Source organism: Paroedura picta, chromosome 5 (assembly GCF_049243985.1).
Source record: "Paroedura picta isolate Pp20150507F chromosome 5, Ppicta_v3.0, whole genome shotgun sequence".
NCBI lineage: Eukaryota > Metazoa > Chordata > Lepidosauria > Squamata > Gekkonidae > Paroedura > Paroedura picta.
This window is the reverse complement of record NC_135373.1, coordinates 124,192,115-124,210,268: the sequence shown is the minus strand read 5'-3', so window position 1 is coordinate 124,210,268 and position 18,154 is coordinate 124,192,115. Positions and strand designations below refer to the sequence as shown.

The 18,154-nt window shown below is 48.2% G+C and overlaps 1 long non-coding RNA gene across 1 annotated transcript in view; it reads right to left on the bottom strand.

Annotated features, from left to right (window-relative positions):
* Positions 1 to 17,318, bottom strand: part of LOC143839144 (uncharacterized) — a 45,544-nt gene extending 28,226 nt beyond the window's left edge. Inside the window, exon 1 of the long non-coding RNA XR_013231639.1 lies at positions 17,201 to 17,318. This is a non-coding gene — a long non-coding RNA (uncharacterized LOC143839144). The remainder of the gene's footprint in view (positions 1 to 17,200) is intronic.
* Between the last annotated feature and the right edge of the window lie 836 nt (positions 17,319 to 18,154).

The window sequence follows — 18,154 nt, the reverse complement described above, 5'->3', positions numbered from 1 at the left end:
AAAAAAACAACAGCTTTCTCCTCCTAAAGTTACAAGCTGAGGATGAAAGAGCTCCCCCACGCACACTGTTTTAATTTCGCTCAGGGTTCTTCTGCATTCTCATTTTAATCTCATTTTTATTTTTGCTTTTCTTTTCTGCATGCGTTTCACTCATTCTAGTGATATTATATCACTGTATGTCCAGCATATCTCCTTGCAGGTTTTTATGTCAGGCATATAGTGATGCAATATTTAATTGGCCACTAGGGGGAGAAAAGCATGTATGGGAAAGTCTAGAAGCCGCCCCTGTTAAACACTACCCCACACATAGGATCACATGAAACTGCCTGATCCTTTAAAAGATCATTGGCCCATCAAGGCCAGTTTTGTCTACTCAGGTAGGCAGTTCCCATGGTCTCTGAGTTGTTTTTGACATCACCCGCTGTCTGGTTTTTCTATAACAGGAGATGCCAAGGATTGAACCTGGGACCTTCCAAATGCCAAACAAATGCTCTACAACAAGTCCTTTGGACCCTCCCCTGAATGGGACTCTCACACCTTATACTGGATGAGATTGTCGGTCCATCAAAGTCAGTACTGTCTAGTCAAATTGGCAGGGGCTCTCAAGGATCTCCGGTGGAGGTTATTTGCATCTTCTACTGCTTGGTCCTTTTATCTAGAGATGGTGGGAATTGAACCTGGGACTTTCTGCATGCCATCAGATGCTCTGTGAGAGAGCCCTGATCCCCCCCCCCACCTACCTAGAATTATCTACTTGTGATGGCTATTTCTGGATTGGAAGGAGATCTCTATAGAATCATAGAATTGTAGTGGACCTCCAGGGTCATCTAGTCCAACCCAGATGATGCCCCTCCTCCAAGAAAGCCAGAATCCCTGGCCAGTCTGACCTGGAAGAAATTTGCTTTCCAGTCCCAAAGCAGCAATTGACATTTCCCTGGACATGCAAGAAAGGGCCACAAGAGCCAAGCATGGATACAATCCCTCCTGTCCAACCTAAATCTACCCAAATCCACAGAATCAGCCTCTCCGTCATAGGGCTCTCCAGCCTCTGCTTAAAAACCTCCAAAGATGGAGAACCCACCACCTCCAGAGGAAGCTTGTTCCACTGAGGAACCGCTCTAACGGTCAGGAACTTCTTCCAGAGGTTTAGTCGATAATTCTTTCGAATAAATTTAATCTCATTGGTTCTGATTAATTGGTGAATGGGTGAATATCCCTTGGACTTGGATTTAATATGATGACCAGCCCACGGGAGGAGTTGGGACTCGGTTTTCATTGTGAAGTCTTTTTGAACCAGCTTGGCCAATCTTCCAGTATGTTCTGATGGCTCCAAGGTTCATGATATCAGGATTTGATCTAACGGGCAGCCTAGGACTCAATTTGATCGTGAACTCCTTCTGAATCAAACCATGCTATCGTGCCGACTTTTCTTATGGCTGGCAGGATTTTAGAATCCGGATTTGGCAGTGTCACCTCTCGATTCAGTCTTCTGCTCGCTTCTGGGGCAAATGTTTTCAACACACTCCTCTCAGTTACGGCCTGGATCCTTACCACTGAGCCTTGGATATTCAATGTTGCCGTTTGAATTTTCAAACTTCCCCATATTTTTAGCAAAACTTCCTTTTGGAGCCAGCGCTGCCATTCTTGGTCTCCAAAGTAGGGGAAACAAGCGGGTTTTGCAAGCAGATTTTGTTTGAACAAGGTTTGCAACCTGGTAAGAATCCAAAAAGGAGGGGTGGGAGGAAACAGATACTTTTAGGCTATATTCAGACAACTGAAAAAAAATCTCTTTTTCCTTCAGAGCATAAGAACAAGTTTAAAACTCCTTTACCTTCCTTCCAGCCTATACTTCAGGTTCTGAAAAACTCCTAATTCTCAAGAAACTGGGGTGGGGTCACAGCTAATTATGGTGACCACGTATGATTATTTTCAGGGCAAGAGGCGAGCAGACATGGTTTGCCAATGCCTGTCTCTGCAAAGCAAGCCTGGACTTCTTCAGAGGTCTCCTGTCCAAGTACAAACCAGGGCTGACCCTGCTCAGTTTCCAAGAGTCAACAAAATAAGGCCAGTCTGAGACATCCAGATTATGGCAGGGTTTCTTTTGCTGACATCCAGACAGCTCACAAACCATGTGCTCTACCATGGAAGGTTTTTCACATTCTCGTTTCCCTTGCTTGTGTCTTCCTGTTGCTTCGATGAGGGGGGTTGTTCCATGCATGTTTGGCACCCTCTAGTGGTCAATGCGATATTACTGTGATTTATGTCCAGCATTAAAACCTGCCATTGAAATCTACAGGGAGCTACGCCACACACAAAACAATGTAATATTTAAGCCCCATGCCATAGCACCACCCTATGTCCAACCTCCGGAGAAACTGATAGATAGTTCCCCATTCACTTTCTTCTCCTAACCCATCTCTTTGTCCGCTGCTCCATGCGGTTACTGCCATTTTCTACCAACTGGTTGTAAACACTGAGGCTCACTTCTTCATATCTTTCCTCGATCCTGACATTAAGAGCCCAGTTTCATTGTCAAGTAATCTACCTAGGCTATTGCAAATACCAGTTACAGAGATATCCTTCCGAGAATAGTCCCCAGGTAAATCACAGGGAAATCCCTGGATTTCTCTATGGTCACAAGTGTTTTTGCTCCATCCCAAAGCAAAGAGCAAGAAAGGTTTGGTGGACACTGGTCTCCGTAAAGGCAACCCAAAGGGCCCTACTCCCCTTGGAACACTTTGGACCAAGATCCCTTGCCAAGGGTGTTTGTATGATACCAGTTGCTTTCTTCCTTCTCCTTAAGGCTGCCAACCTCTAGGTAGAATCTGGAGATCTCCCTGTATCACAACTGATCCCCAGATGACCCTGGTCAGTTCCCCTGGAGAAAGAGGTTGCTTTGGAGGGTAGAGTCCACCTTGCTGAGATCCCCCCATTCCCAGTCCCCCACCTTCCACAGGCTCCACCCCTAAAATCTCCAAGTATTTCCCAACTCAGAGCTGACACCTCTCCTTCCTGTGGCCACCCATTGTGGTTTCGGGAGGTGTGATGTCAGGGCTGCCCTGAACTTCTGGCTATTATTCAAGGTGTTGCCCAGACCCAAGATAGCTTGATGTCATCAGATCTTGGATGCTAAGCTGGACTAGTCCTGGTTGGCACCTGGATGGGTGTATTGCTACAAAAAGGCAGGCAATGGCAAACCATCACTTGCCTTGAAGGGTCACCAGAAGTCAGTTTTTACCTGATTGCAGTTTCCTACAACCCTGGGGTTTCACGATGGTCCTGGGATTCCCGAATTGCTGGGAGTTAATTTAATTAATTACATTTTTATACGCTTTTAATTAATTTTTAAACACTTTTAAAATGTGTTAAACATTTATCAGCTGATGCAACCATATATGGTTATGCCACCCTGTTTCCCACTCCCAAAATGGCCAGTGATAGGTCTGGAGGGGATGGGAAGGGGAGGGGCCTTGGGTGTTCTGCTTTCCCAAACATATTCTGCACGATGGTGCCACTTCTGGGGTTTCTCAACACTTGAGGAATGTTCCAGGGGTTTCTCAACGGTTAAAAAGTCGAGGAGAAGAAGTAGAAGAGTTGGTTCTTATATGCCACTTTTTCCTACCCGAAGGAGGCTCAAAGTGGCTTACAGTCGCCTTCCCTTTCTTCTCCCCACAAGAGATACCTTGTGGGGTAGGTGAGGCTGAGAGAGCGCTGATATCACAGAAGAAGAAGAAAAAGAAAAAAAAGAAAAAAAGAAAAAAAAGAAAAAAAAGAAGAAGAAGAGTTGGTTCTTATATGCCGCTTTTCCCTACCCGAAGGAGTCTCAAAGCAGCTTACAGTCCCCTTTCCTCTCCCCACAACAGACACCCTGTGAGGTGGGTGAGACTAAGAGAGCGCTGATATCACTGCCGGGTCAGAACAGTTTTATCAGTGCCGTGGCCAGCCCAAGGTCACCCAGCTGGCTGCATGTGGGGAGCGCAGAATAGAACCCGGCATGCCAGATTAGAAGTCCGCACTCCTAACCACTACACCAAACTGGCTCTCGGAAGAAAGGCTGATTTAAAGAAATGCAAGGGAGGGTGCTAAGATGGGGCCTGCGTTGTCTCTGCTCGCATGCTGGGACCTGTGGAAGCAAAGGAAGCCGGGAGCAGCAAAAGATCCGTGAGCTGTGAATCCCAAGTTAGAGCCGGGAGATTTGTGATGCAAATGATTTACTGGTGCCGAGCTAGGAGCATACGGGATTTCAGGACGGGGAGCCAAATCGGATTCATTACCTGACAATTAACTCCAAATCAATGCAAAACTGTACAGTGCAAATGAACCCAGAAGACAGCTCCCCTCCCTCTTCTGGCTGCCAACCGGAATCAACAAGACATGCAGAACTCCGAGCGGAGAGAAGGCCCCCATCCTGACAGGCTGGGGGGGGGGGGGAGCCGCGGAAATCTGTCAAGAGGCAAATTGATCTTGCGAGATAGTCTCAAAAGGTAGCTTTGTTGGTCTGCAGGAGAACGGATTCGAATCCCGGCGCGCCTTAGAGCCTGACAAGAGTTTGGGGGTATACGTTTTGAGAGTCCGAACTCTCTTCAGCCACTTAAAATAAATAAATAAATAACAACTTTCCAAAATCTGAAGGGCAACTGGATTTGAATCAGAACATTCTTAAATATCTCACAGTCTCCATGTCTACCTGCTCATCTACACCTGCCAGCTATGGAGTTGTTTTTTATAATAACAATAATAATAATTTAATTTAATTTAATTTATATACCACTTTCCCATGTGGCTCGGGGAGGTGTTTGGATGGATCTGCCCACTCACTAAGGTTGCCAGATTTGGGTTGGGAAACTCCTGTAGATTTGGGGATGGAGCTTGTGAAAAAACATTGCTTTGACAGCGACAGCCCCCACAGCTGTAGTAGGTTCACTGTTTATTTTATTAATTGGTTGATTATACTTATATACCACCACTGCTTGACTGAAGTTAAGCCACAGCGGCCGTTTCTAGCTAGCCCCAACTCCTGCGGCAGCCATTTTGCAGCTGGCTCCACCTCTTGAGGCAGCCATTTTGCACCTGTGCACACTACATTCTGTCAGAAGTCCAAGGGTGCCTGCAGGCTCAAAAAGGTTGTGGATCACTCCGGGAGGGGCGGGGGGTGAATAAATGAATAAATAAAATTAAATAAGACAGCGGCAGGTCGGAAAGAGGCCTAGGCCATGCGAGAGTGAACTAGAAGGACGATGCTTCACTGTTTTTCGGGACAGCTTTAAACTTCTCACATCATTCTTAGCTTCCTTTCCCCAAGCAGGGATCTTACTATTGGCCTACAGTGTTGCTTGGGGTGGATTTCAGCCGGAGGATACAACGGCTTCCTCCCCCCCTCCCCCAAGCACCCCAGGTAGTTTGCTAGGCAGGCTGACATTCTTTTCTCAGCTCCCCTCAAAATCCGTCAATCGCTCTCCCTGAGCAGGAAAGAACTTCCAAATTCATCTTGAAATGTAGCCCGAGGCCAAATTCAGCGGTGTCGTTATTAATAGTGTGTGCTAAGAAGGGTTTAGGGGGGCTCAAAGCCTGGGGATTGCTGTCGACACAAATGCAGAGATGGGAGCTGCACGTGGGAGTCCTCCTGTCTTTCAAGCGTATGGCAAGAAACAAACCTCTTGCATTCTATCCCTGGGGTTGCCCTCTATGGCCTTTTAGGGTACCAGCTCTGGTATCACAAAGAAAGAACCAAAGGACCGTTATTGCACTAGTGATATCCTTCACTCTTGACTTTTTAAAGTGCCAAACTTTGTGCTCGTTTCCGCACATAATTTTGCCTTTCCAGCTGCAAACCAGAATTGCATGCTCACTTTTCCCGCAGTTAAGGATTCCCTGGTTACAGCAATTTCAATTTTTATGGCGGACTTTCATTCAGGGCTGCCTAATGGAGTAATCCTTCATTTGGGTTCCCCCTGGCTGCCATTTTGATTTGCCTGTGCATGCCAGAATGCTAGCCTAGATGGCCCCTCACGGGTGTGATCCAGCAAGTCTCTTCTTATGTTCCTATGAAGGCCTTGGCCTCTCTGCCCTGTTGTTGGCCCTCCTGAGGAACTGGTTGGCCACTGTGTGTGACTAGGTGGGCTATTAATCCAACATCTTTTTATGTTCTTATGAACCTGGAACTATCTGCAGGCCAAGCAGATGCTCTACCTCAGAGCTATGACCTCTCCCAGTGGTTGACTGACCCATAAGCTGTTCAACTATCAGCTTGTCCAACTCACAATGAGGTCAGTAGGCCATGTGGTCAGAGAAGATGACTGGTCTGGCTGTCAACTTCCCAGTGGGGGTTCTGGAATTCATAACCTGTGGATTCCCTGGAATTATGGCTCATCTCCAGACCAAAGAGATCTGTTCCCCTGAAGAAGACGGTTTCTTTGGAGGGTGAACTCCATAGCATTATACTCCACTGAGGACCACACAACACCATATCCTGCCCTCTCCCAGCTCCACCTCTAACATCTCAAAGTATTTCCCAACCCAGAGCTGGCAACCCTATTACAATTGATCTCCACATGGCCAAGATCAGTTCCCCTGGAGAAAATGGCTGTTTTGGAGGGGGGACGCCATAGCATTATACTTCACCGAGGTCCATTCCTGCCCCAAATCCCGCCTACTCCCAGCTCCACCCCCAAAGTCTCCAGGTATTTCCCAGCCCAGAGCTGGCAACTGTGCCCTTGAACTAGGAGGGGGAAGAGATCCCACTGAATAAAGTCACCCCACAAGCAAGCACGGTGAATTCCTGCACAGCTGTTCCCCTTTTTCGGCAAAAGTCCTCTTGCAAAAGTGCTTCTGTCCCCACCCGTCTTCTCCTTCCCTCCCAACCTCTAATTTCCCCGTTCGTATTGTGCCAAGAGTGCTTTCAGGGTCTGCATTTTAGATTGAATTTGTCAGTCACTATTCTGGTGCGAGCGAAGCGTCCTTCTCCGTCTTTATTGCAGAGGGCGAGCGGGCCGTTCCGAGACCATCTGTATTCATTCCAAGAGGCATTAGACGGCGGAGGGAGAGCCAGCTGCCGCTTGAGAGCTTCTTGCTCTCTCCTTGAGACGGCAGAGCCAGGCGGGAATAATCGCCTCCCCTTGCTTTCTCCATCCTTCTTCCCTTCCTTTATTGACTTATTTTGCAAGGTGCAATTCGTAACTGGGGATTGCAAACATCTGCTGGTTATGCCAGTGCACTGCTTGCCAGTGGCGAACCAAGACCCAAGTTTTCGACGATCAGTTTGATTGTTCATTGATTGGTTTCTGGGTGCTTGAGAGAAGAGAAGAGGAATCATAGAATCGTAGAGTTGGAAGGGGACATACAGGCCATCTAGTCCAACCCCCTGCTCAACGCAGGATCAGCCCAGAGCATCCTAAAGCATCCAAGAAAAGTGTGTATCCAACCTTTGCTTGAAGACTGCCAGGAAGAGCTGGCTTTTTCTACTCCAATTTTTTTCAAGGCCACACGTAGTTAGGGGGAGGACCATCTGTTTACCTCCTGAAGAGCAACTCGCTACATCCATTCCAACAATCTGATAATCTCTGGCCCCTGTGAGGTAGGTGAGGCTGAGAGAGCTCTGAGAGAACTGCAACCAATCCAAGGTCACCCAGCTGGATACAGGTGGAGGAAAGGGGAATCAAACCCAGTTCTCCAGATTAGAAGCTTGGTGTAGTGGTTAGGAGTGCAGACTCTTAATCTGGCGGGCTGGGTTTCATTCCGCGCTTCCCCACATGCAGCCAGCTGGGTGACCTTGGGCTCCCCACAGCACGGAGAAAGCTGTTCAGACTAAGCAGGAATCTCAGGGCAGCCTCACCCACCTCACAGGGTATCTGTTGTGGGGAGAGGAAAGGGAAGGCAATTAGAAGCCACTTTGAGACTCCTTCGGGCAGAGAAAAGTGGCATATAAAAGCCAATTCTTCTTCTTCAGTAATATCAGGGCACTCTCAGCCTCACGTCCCTCACAGGGTGCCTGTTGTGGGGAGAGGAAAGGGAAGGAGAATGGAAGCCGTTTTGAGCTTCCTTCGGGTAGAGAAAAGCAGCATATAAGAATTAACTCTTCCTCTTCTTCAGATCTCTTTGGACAAAGAGGGGATAAAAACCAGAACGTGTGGCTGATTTGGTCTTCGGGATATGTTTCAGGTGAGAATTAGCTTCCAGCCCCTTGGGTCTGCTGAGTCTTGGGGAAGTGGACTGAAAGAGGATCGGGGGAGGCTTGTAATTCGGTTACAGCGAGCAGAATCCATTCGCTGCAGCTCAGACAACAATTTAGCCTCCTGGGAGTGAAAGGAAAGGAGAGAGGGCGAAGAGCCTGTTAGAAGACGCCATCAGCTCCAACAGCGGCTGTGTGTGTGTATATCGGTGTGTCTGAGGATGTGTGTAGGGGGGAAGGTGCACGTAACCCAGGGGTCAGTTTATTGTTGTGGTTTAAGGCTCCACAGGGTCTGTCACACCAGAGCCAGTTTAAGGATTTGAGGGGCCCTAGCGGAGTACAATTGTGATGGACCCGCACAGACTGGGGGCAGAGGGGCACCCCACAGTGGAAAGGGGTGTCACTCCGAGCGTCCTTAAAGAGGAAAAAGGGGGAGGAGAGAAGATACCACGCTGATCCATGTCGGGGAAGGTGCTGTGCATGGCCCATAACACATGCTACACGGATAAACCATTTGGGACGTCTCCTCTCTAAACCTCCCCTACATCTGGATTAACCAACCAATCAATCAGCACACCCAAACAATGCCCCCCCCCCAGTCCCGAACTAGAAATTTATGGGCTAAAATAGTATACGTCTGCCATTCCACTTTTTTACCATTGAGAAAGTCCTGCAACATTCTTGAGGCTTCGAGAAACCCCAGAAGTGGCCCAATCATGCAGAATACGGTTGGGATGCACAGCTGTGGACACGCCCACCCGGGGCCCTGAGTTATGTGCACCTTCCCCTCTACACACACACCCCTCTCCAGAAGGGTTTGATTAACTCAGGAGTGGGCAAACTGCGGCCCTCCAGATGTCCATAGTCTACAATTCCCATGAGCCCCTGCCAGCATTTGCTGGCAGGGGCTCATGGGAATTGTAGCCCATGGCCATCTGGAGGGCCGCAGTTTGCCCACCCTTGGATTAACTGCCGTCTCTGCAGCAATGTTCCGTCATGGACTTCCAATGCCCACCAGGAACTTAGCTAAAGTGAACCAGGGCTCCCTCTTCTGCTCAGAAGCAAAATGACACCGGTGATTTTGGCCTGCTTAAAAAAAAAAACAGGAATTCATTGGGATATAGACCGAGCACCACTGCTGGGCACCCCAGTTGAAGAGGGATGTAGACGAACTGGAGCGTGTCCAGAGGAGGGCAACAAAGATGGTGAGGGTTTTGGAGACCAGGACATAGGAGGAAAGGTTGGGGGAGCTTGGTCTGTTTAGCCTGGAGAAGAGACGACTGAGAGGGGATCTGAGAACCATCTTCAAGTGCTTGAAGGGCTGACCTAGAGAAGATGGAGAAGAGTCGCTTTCGGTTGCCCCAGAGGGGCGGACTAGAACCAATGGGTTGAAATTAATTCCAAAGAATTTTCGGCTAAACGTCTAGGGAAAGTTCTGACACTTAGAGCGGTTCCTAAGATGAACAGGCTTCCTCGGGAGGTGGTGGGTTCTCCTTCTTTGGAAGTTTTTAAGCAGAGGCTGGATAGTCATCTGACAGAGAGGCTGATTTTATGAGCTTAAGCAGAGTGTGAGGCAGGAAGGGATGTGCCAGTGTTTGTCTCTTGTGGTCCTTCCTTGCATACCTAGGGAAATGCTGATCACCTCTGTAGAATTTCCTCCAGGCAAGGCTGGATACTGGAGATTTTTGGTAGGTGGATGAGATCATTATGGCATGGAACTGTGGTCACCATGGGTAGGCAGGTCGTTGCGAGTTCCTGCATTCTGCAGGGGTTGGACTAGATGACCTTGAAGGTCCTATTCCACCCTGCCCTCCATTGTTTTCCCAACACCTGGAGAGGCCTTACTTTCTCTCTGGGGTAACTTGCTGCCACTACCTGACCTTTATAAGGGATTGCCCAAGGGGAGGGTCAACACTACCAGCTTCCTTTCCCAGATCTGAGGCGTAGCTCTTGGTCACCATAGAGTCAGTTTACTGGAGCCTTTTGCCCCCTGGAGCTTCTTTTACACTAGTATGTCCAAGACAATGGAGGTCTTTGTGGTACAGAGAACCACTATCAGCATACAAAGTTATAAAGTATTCATTAAAAAGAAAATATTCACAGACATCCTTTTAGTACAGCACCAGACTGAGCAAGGGATCCCAAAGAAATGTGTCAAATGCAGTTCCTCTGTCCCTCTCTCCCTATATATGCTCTATCAGATGTTGAAATGCAAGACAGTCAGCTTAAGAAGTTACAGCTCTGTACAGAGTTGCCGTTACCTTGAAGCTCCCTTCAGCTGTTCAGGCCAACACATACCTAATAGATGCCTTCTCGGGACCTCAGTTAAGAAGTCTGTCTGTTCTGATCAACCCCGCAGCTTGAGTTTTATCACCTCTTCCCCCTCCCCACCACCACCTACTGACCAGGTCAGAGAGCTTTTTCCTGAACCCTCAAGCAATTTCCTCCCTGAAATCTCTCTAGTATTATACACTTCCAAATCTCTGTTCCCGCCCTGGAGAAAGGGGAGAGCTTGACCCACCCATTATCTCTTCTGCAAGATCTATTGGCGTTAGTATCAAGGTGCACTGAGGTACATCTGGGAAGGAATTAAATTGACTTCTCCCCCTTCCGCCTGTTCTTTGCTCAGAGGGAAAAAAAAGCTTTTAGAACTCAGAGTGAAGGCCTTGCTCATTTCAGACCTGCAAAGAAAAAAATGCACTTCTTCACAACAGCCAATGAACCAGGTTTTGTGTATTATGCGTTCACACACTCCGTAATGCACTTTCAATTCCCTTTCACTGCAGTTTCGCAACGGCTTGCAAGCGCATATTGCTTTTTCGTGCAGTGAAAAAAAACCGTTGCAAAGTGCAGCAGAAGTGGATTGAAAGTGCATTGTTCAATCAGTGTGAAAGGGTGTGTCAAAATGGAAACGTCGCAAAGACTTCAGCCGTTCTTCATGGGGAAGTTGCTCCCGTCCCCTCATCACCTTGGTTGCCCTCCCCTGTACTTTTCCTCTGCACCATCAGCAGCACCTGGTCTTTGTACAGGGCTGTCGGCTGAGAGGACCAGGGTCTATTCTGCACACCATAGATAATACACTTTCAATGCACACTAGAAGTAGATTTTCCTGTTCCGCACAGGAAAACGCAGCTGCCAAAGCACATTGAAAGTGCATTATCCTACGTGTGCGGAATGGATCCAGGTCTTCCCGTGGCCCTTTCCCTCTTGGGACCTCACCTCCATGTCTCCCACAGCCCATGGGGACCATTGACGACAGGATACCCGCACAGTAGACTAGCTGCTTGCCAAGCTCTTTCCCCCCACCCTGGGTCTTCCCCCTTGCATTAGACTAGCGTTTCCAAGATGGGGGAGCTCAATGAGGTCAGAGAGCCATGGCCAGCTTCAAATGTATAAAGGATTTATTAAAGGAACAAGGTTCATACACCTATCTTTAGCACAGCAAAGAGTTAAGCAAAAGAGTCGAAAGGAACTGGGTGAAACGCAGTCCTCCTCCTGTCGCTTGGCGAAAACACACTGTGACGTTAAAAATAGCGTTGGCACCTCATTTTAGCAGTTACAAGTTCCTATTCATCAGGTCACCTGGTCCAAGATGGCTGCCCACCTCCTCTCAATGTAGAGCAACCTCCTCCTCCTCCGCTGGTCAGCAGGCAAAAAAGAGTTATCCCCCCTTCCCACTTATAGGGGTTTAAAATCACCTTCTGCGTCCCCTCCCAGATACCTGCCCCCAGGAAGGGAAAGCAGCTGGGAGAAACCTTTTGTCTCCTGGCTAGATTAATTAACTTTTGAAGGGAGGTGAGTCACCCCTGCCCTCTCTCCAAAGTGCAGGGGGAAAAACCTTGCTTCCCAGAGGTCATTTTGAAGTAGCCAAGAAGGGGGCATTTTGCCACACTGGACATTATAATACCAGCTGTGTTATTCTCAAGTCCTTTCCTAATAATAAGAGCCGGCCCTCCTCTGTTTTGATATATGCAGCCTTTACATATCAGGCGAGATTCTGGTCTTTGGCCTCCCTCCCCGTCTTCAGTTGTCCCTCTAATTCCTCCTAAGACTCTACTAAGTGCACCCAGTAACTATGAGGTTGCATTTCGCTTGATCAAGATCTTTAGGCAGTGGAGAGAGAAAAATGCCCATTCATCTATGACTTGGAAGACACTGTCAGAGCTCATTTGGAATATTGCCTCCCACTTTGGACGCCGCAGTTCAAGAAGGACATTTACAAGTTTAAAAGTGTTTGAGGAAAGGCAACTGGGAAGATTGAGGGGCTGGAATCCATGCCTTACAAGGAGAGGCTGAGAGAGTTGGGTGTGTGTAGCCTGGAGTAGAGGAGAGCTGTGTTGAACTGCGCAAAAGTTGGACGTGTTGAAGAGGGGGCCAACCTGTTTCCTGCCACTTTAGAGACCAGGGTATAGTCTGCATGGGGCTTTTTGCCCAGTCCCAGTTTGAATGAATCCCTCTGTCTACACTGAACTTGATTTCCATTTTGATTTGGGGTGCCTTAAATTTTCCCTCTGCAACATGCATGATTGATCTGGAGTTACCTTACTTTCCCCCCGCGATATCCAGGAGTGGATATAAGCCTCAATATTTAAAAAATCACCATCAGGATGTGTGCAAATTTCTGCTTTGTGTGAATAAACTCCCTTCCCCGGCCTCATAGCAAAGCAGTCTTCCCTGATTGGCCAGGGCGTCTGTTCAAGGACTTCTTGGTTCCTGGTTGCAAGGCTTCCCTTAAAGTGACTGTGCTCCAGAAGCCCTAACGTCTCTCAGCAGAGATTTCCCTCTTGGATTTATTCCCCCTTCTCTGCTGTCTCCAATCCTCCCTCCCCCTTCAAGAAAAGACAGAAAGAGGCTCCTGCTACAATTGGCCCACCTCCCCCTGTTCTGAGCTTTCCCAATCGAGTGCAGAACATTTTCTGTTTCAATGGGGGGGGGGAGTGGATAGAGAAAGACCCAAGTTCAAATCGATCTGAATTCAACAGGATCCACAACGGCATAAACAAAGTGCAAAATCAGTCCAGAACTTGGAGTAGTGGGTTCAAATTACAGAAAAGGAGGTGTCACTTAAATATTAGAGAACATTTTCTGATGGTGAGGGCTGTTTGGATGGAATATGCTGCCTCAGAATCTCCTTCCTTCTAAGCTTTTAGGAGGAGATTGAGGAGTGTGTGTTTTTCAAGTCTTTAAGAAGGTTTGGGACTGGATTCGAAAGCCCTTCATGGAATCTTCCAGCACTGTGTGATTCTGATTCCAGGGCCAAATCCTGGTTGCTAAAACACAACAGTGATCAATGGGAAGGTGGCTGTTAGGGAGGGCTGTCCCCTGACCCACTTGTAGAGGATTGGCAACCAAGTTTGGGGCTCCAATCCACAGGTTGGGAAACAGTGCGTGAGGCCACAATCTCCTTCCATCCTCCAAGTGCTCTCCATACCTTGGAGAAGAACCTAAGGAAAGCCGATTGACTCCATCTGCCTGTCAGCTAAAGCAGACAGTCAGATGAATCAAGGAAGCACGCCAAAAGAAGAAAATGACATGCCTGCTTCCCTTTCCCCCAGCAACTGTGGTTCGGGTAGACTGCTACTGAACACGGAGCTTCCTTTCAGCTAGCAAAGCTGAAGGCTGTAGATGTCTCCTCTTGTGACCATGAGCCCCTGACAACTGGCCATGTTTGCAGGGGCTCATGGTCATTGAAGTCCATGGACATCTGGAGAGGCACACTTTGGCCGCCCTGTGTAGAACGCTACTGGCTAGATATCAGGGAAACAACTTTTACAGTCAGAGTAGTTCAGCAGTGGAAGGGGCTGCCTAAGGAGGTGGAGAGCGCCCCCTCACTGGCCATCTTCAAGCAGCGGCTGGACAGATCCTTCTCCTGAATGCTTGAGGCTGATCCTGCACTGAGCAGGGGGTGGGACTAGATGGCCTCTAGGAACCCTCCCAACTCTAGGATTCTATGAAAACAAAGTCAAAGAGCCCAATCGCCTTCAGGGCCAACTTTTCCATCCTGCCGCAGAACGAACAGGGACCAGAGTCAACTCAGTTCCCTCCCTCTCCCCCTCTCTTCACCCACCCTCCATTCCTCTCCTTTCCCATCTCATCTTCCTGTAACTATCAAAGGAAAATCTCGGAAGGGCTCGAGGCCCTGGATATTCCCTGTATTTCAATATAACTTCTCCCCCTCTCCCCCCCCCCATGGTTTTTTTTTTTTTTTTGCAATCTTTAGTGAACAGCTTGGTTGCTTCTGCCTGTCAGGGAATTTAAATTGCAAATGAAAATGGTGAAACGCAGCGGCCAAGGGTCTCTCTCTGCAGCTCCGAAGAGCACACGGATTGCTTAGCAACCAAAGGCAGGGAGAGAACTTCGTGCAAGAACCTGCTTCCCCCCCCCTTTTTTTTCATCCCCCCCCCTCCACTTCTCCTAGGCCTTGGTAAGACACTTCCAGGCACAAACCGGAGGGGGGGGGAGAATAGGAAGAGGTCAGTGTAACATGCACAGTCTAAACCAGGGGTAGTCAAACTGCGGCCCTCCAGATGTCCGTGGACTACAATTCCCAGGAGCCCCTGCCAGCAAATGCTGGCAGGGGCTCCTGGGAATTGTAGTCCACGGACATCTGGAGGGCCGCAGTTTGACTACCCCTGGTCTAAACAACGACGCTTTTCCATTTTTCCCCCTTTTGTGCAAACTGCCCCCCCCCACACACACACACACACAAAACCCAGGATTGGCCCTCAGTTGCTAGGGTTCTTCGCTCTGTTTAGGCCTTCTGGTCCTCACAATCCCAATACAACATTGCCCGTTTTAACACTGCTCTATTTCCCAGCCTGTCGACGGGGTTGCCAACTGCCCTGGAAAAGATCTTTGGCGTGGTGGACCCTACAGAATCATAGCCCTCCCCTGAGATGGTTTCCTCTCCCCAAATTCCACCCCACTGGGGCCCTGCCCCCAAACCTCCTGGTATCTCCTAACCCAAAAGAGGTGAACCTTCCTGGATAACTCGCCAGTTCATATTTCTTTCCTGTAGCCTGAGGTGCAGAAAGCCTTGGATTGTTAGCTCTGGGTTGGGAAAGACCTGGAGACATTGGGGGTGGAGCTAGGCATGGGCAAGTGTTGGGGTGGGGCTGGACCTCAAGGGAGTATAAAGTTATGGAGTCCACCCTCAGATCTCTTTTGCTTGGAGAAGAGCTATAACTCAGGGGGTCTCCCAGGGCCCACCTTGATATACTTTCACCTGTTGCTTTTAAGGATGCTGATCTCCAGGGTCCCACCTGGGGACTGGCATCCCTAAAAGCAACAGGTGATGTTTTTCAAGGTGAGGGCAGTTAGATGAGATGGTTTGCCAACACACTCATTGGCCCTTGACTGCATCTAATTTAGGCTGCATCTAATTTAGACTGATACAGCACTGAGCCAAGGGTTGGACTAGATGGCCTCTAGATAAACTTTCAACTATAGCACAGACTCACAGAGTGGGAAGGGGCCATCCAGGCCATCTAGTCCAACCTTCTGCTCAATGCAGGGTCAGCCTCAAGCATCCAGGAGAAGGATCTGTCCAGCCGCTGCTTCAAGACGATCACTGTGGGAAAGCTCCCCACCTCCTTAGGCAGTCAATTCCAAATCAGCGACATCACTTCTGAATTGACAACAAGTAGCTCTAGAAATCTCCAGAAACTCTATGGTAGTACTGTAGAGTTTCCAGCGATTCCTAGAGCTACCCATTGTCAATTTTGGTTTGTAGCTGGAAGTAACATACCAGTGCAGAAACTGGCAGGGGGGGCTATCAACCCTCCCCAAGTTTTAGTGTCTCTTTAACGCTGCCTGTGAATTCTCAGAAATATAGCTACTGAATAAGAACAATTCAGCCCAGAAGCTTCCATTTATTTATGTTTGCTTTTTAGCAGCCTTTGCAGCCCACCTTAAAAAAAAAAAAACTCCAAGCTTCCTTATATAACGCACCATTAAATTCTTAAACAAGTACCCAAAGGTTAGATTTACAGGAGTTTGTGCAGGCTATTTGGAAAATGAAGGAAATTAATTACAAGCACCTCAAGGAAATAAGACAGGGGTTGTTTTTCGCTTCATCTGAATTGTTAATAGAACATACTGAACAAGAGGTGTTAAATAAGTTTGCACAGGAGTCTTGTGGAGTGGGAAAAACTCTCCAACTGAATGTTCTTATTACATTCCACTTTAATCTCGCTTAAAAAAAAAAAACAATCCCATTCTTCCTCCAAGGAGCTTGCAGGGGTGTCTGCCTCCTCCAACCAACCTCCTTTCCCTTGAAAGGAACAGATGGAATGGGAACAGGCCAATACGAGCTTCAAAGGTTTATGGTACCACACAGGACAGAGCAGACACTCCAATGCTCACCTCAAAATTCTATGGAGCTCTTGGCAGGGGGGTTAACTTTTGGGGGGGCTCAAGCATGACATAGGTCAGGCTCCATCACATGACTCTTCTTCATGGGCATAAACAACTCTCAGGAAATTGATCAAAATAAATCAAAAACAGTTGCCTGTTCCAATCAAACATGGAAACAATGGTTGGCAAAGAACTTACAGAGGGTTTCTCAATTACTGCCTCTGTGTCAGCTTTTCTCAACTTTTTTAGCATTGAGAAACCTCTGATATATTCTTCAGGCTTCAAGAAACCCCAGAAGTGGAATCTCCAGGTCCCAGCTGGAGGCTGGCATCCCTGCCACTGTAAAGGGGGTTTCAGCCTCCAGCTGAGACCTGGAGAACCCCAGAATGAAAGCTCCTCTCCAGACTGCAAATATCAGTTCCCCTGGAGGAAAGAGCTGCTTGGGAGGGGGGGGGCTGTGTAGTACTCCCCTCTACTGATAAAGAGAGAGAGAGAGAGAGAGAACACAGAAAAAAGCATTCCTCCCTTCTTGAATTTTAAACCTTATTAACCACACAATCACACCTGCACATAGGAAATACCTGAGTGCTTCCCTCCTTGAATTGCTTTGAGACGCCATTGGCCAGAACATCCACATCCCATAGAAGTCAATGAGCGAGTAAAAAAAAAAAGACTTACACCATTCTCCTGCAACAGCTTCTTCTGTCTGTGCTCGACTGACATCTGGCAATTTGTACAGCTTGGTGTCGTGGTTAAGAGCAGCAGCTTCTAATGTGGCAATTGGGATTTGATTCCCTGCTCCTCCACAAGCTGAGTGACCTTGGGCCATTACCTATTCCCAGAGGGCTAATCAGGGAGGGAGGGAGTTGTCTGCATGCAATTTGAGCTGATTGGCCCTCATTGGCAGAATGCAATTTGAGCTGATTGGCCCTCATTGGCAGAGTGCAATTTGAGCTGGTTGGCCCTCTTTGGCAGAGTGCAATTTGAGCTGGTTGGCCCTCATTGGAAGAGTGCAATTTGAACTGATTGGCCCTCATTGGCAGAGTGCAATTTGAGCTGATTGGACCTTATTGGCAGAGTGCAATTTGAGCTGATTTGGGGCTGAACATCCAGGAAGGCAGAAGATCAAGGTATGTCCCAGAGGCAGTCCAACTGAGAAAGATCAGAATTCTTGAGCAGGTAAGATGGCCCCTGTGCCAATGCGAGCCAGCATTCATTCACCCACACTGACCTGCTGCAAAGTACGTATATAGGGCATGGCAATTCCCAAGTCCTGATCCTGGAATTACTTCCAGCAACTGAATCCCTGCATTCAGTCCTCATTCTGCAAAGAGCTCTTTTCTTCTTCCAGTTCTCTGCAATTGTGAGCCTGGCTACACCTCCTCTCTTTAAATTCTTGTGTTTGCTGCCAGCTTCAGGTGAGCCGGGTACTTGTTTTTCTGGCAGTGTTGATGGCTCAGGTGTGGGAGGTTCATTATCAGGAGATGAACTTTTTGTAGAACCTTCTCTCTCCAGAGTCTGCATGTGCAGGATTTGCCGGACAAGTTTGGTTCTTATATGCCACTTTTCTCTACCCAAAGGGGTCTCAAAGCGGCTTCTAATCGCATTCCTTTTCTCTCCCCACAATAGGCC